This window comes from Tiliqua scincoides, chromosome 10, assembly GCF_035046505.1.
Source record: "Tiliqua scincoides isolate rTilSci1 chromosome 10, rTilSci1.hap2, whole genome shotgun sequence".
NCBI lineage: Eukaryota > Metazoa > Chordata > Lepidosauria > Squamata > Scincidae > Tiliqua > Tiliqua scincoides.
In genome coordinates, this window is record NC_089830.1 from 14,732,567 (window position 1) to 14,734,372 (window position 1,806).

The window sequence follows — 1,806 nt, forward strand, 5'->3', positions numbered from 1 at the left end:
GTAGGCCAAGGTGAAGTCGCTGTCATGCGTTGGGTCGATCAGCAAAGCAGACAGCACCCCTTGGTCGGTCACCATGGTGTCCACCGTGAACCGATCTAGCGAGCCAGCATCCAGCACCCATTCACCCCACGACCAGGCCTGTTGCAAAGAGACAGGGGGGCAAATCAGAAGCCTGGACAGGTAGAAGATGATGGCTGCAATGCTAACCACACTTTCCTGAGAGTAAGCCCCAGTGAACAAAATAGGACTTACTTCTGAGTACACCTGGTTAGCCTCGTGCCCGATGGGTACCAAGCCCAAGGATCGACTCTAGACGCTACGGGGACGATTGGCCATTCAGAACCTTCCAAGGTTTTGTGGGAAAATCTAAACTAGGGATTCTTAACCAGGGTTATCCATACCCTTTGGAGGTACCAGAACCCAATGAGGGAGGTATGGGACTCAGGCTGCAATCCTAACCACACTTTCCTGAGAGTAAGCCCCATTGAACAAAATAGGACTTACTTCTGAGTAGACCTGGTTAGGATTGTGCTCTCAATCTCTGAACAATTTAAAAAAATTGTTGTTAGATTAGGTGATTAACTATTACCATTATTTATATGGATAAGATTATTAAGTATCACCACTGTCAATGCAGATTGAGGCATTCTGATCCTTGCTATCCATATGTAAACTAGAACCCCGCTGCTGACAAAATAGTGGTACCTAATAGGACTGGTGATGATGCTGATTCCTACAGACTAGTGAAGAAGGTATGGGGACACACTGGGCAATCTATGGGGGGTGGGGGGTCTGTAATAGTAAAAGGGTTAAGAACCCTGAACTAAGCAGTGTGGGTTTAAAATCATGGGTTCAATATCTGTACATTCTAACTACTTTGGCACACATGCATTCCACCTTTTCATCCAACTTCACAAATAATATTTGGTTTCTTTTGCATGTGACATACCCTACTGCCTTTCCAAAGACTGGGGCTGGCCTTCTGAGGTGAGGGGAGGTTGTACACAGCCTGCCCAGGCCTCAGAAGGTCTTTGAAAAGCACTTCCAGCTTTGGTTGAAAACCAGGGGTGCCTTCAGGACTCCAGAAGGTCTCCAGGAGGCTTTATGAGGTGCAGGGACACTGCAGGCTACCTCCTCGCACCTCAGAAGGTCAGCCAGAGTCTTCAGAAAGACATTTTGTGAAAACCTGGAAGTGCCTCTCCAAAGGCTCCGGCTGAACTCAGAAGACCTCCTAGACACGACTTCCAGTCATGCCTGGGAGGTCCTCTGAGGTCCTCCAGTGGTTGGCAACCTTCAGTCTCGAAAGACTATGGTAGAAGCCTACAGCACCCGGTATTCCCAAGCGGTCTCCCGTCCAAGTACTAACCAGGCCTGACCCTGCTTAGCTTCCGAGATCAGATGAGATCAGGCATGTGCAGGGCAACAGTTGCTGCTCCAGTGTGGGCTTGCAATCCATGTTGAGACAACTCCATGGATAAGGAGGACCATCTGGTACATTCAGGCCTGGTTAAGGCATGAGGGTGGAGGGCAAAGGCGAGTCAAGCACTTACAATCCTGTCGGGGGGTGGGACGCTCCCCACCAAACACTCCAGCCGTGCCTTGGCCCCCACTGCAGTCTGCAGGCTTGGTTCCGCGCCGATAATGGGCGGCCCTGAGGAAAAGACAAAAATGACGGATGCAATCAGGTCTGGTCAGATTTCCGCCAGGCTCACTGCAATAGGTTGCTGTGCATGACCTGGTTCCAAGACCCCTCACCATTCACAGCTACTGCCTTCTCAGCCACTCCAATGCGTGGCACGATGGCTT

The 1,806-nt window shown here is 50.3% G+C and overlaps 1 pseudogene; it reads right to left on the reverse strand.

Moving 5' to 3' along the window:
* Window positions 1-1,317: 1,317 nt before the first annotated feature.
* Window positions 1,318-1,434, reverse strand: LOC136661978 (5S ribosomal RNA; annotated as a pseudogene).
* Window positions 1,435-1,806: the final 372 nt, after the last annotated feature.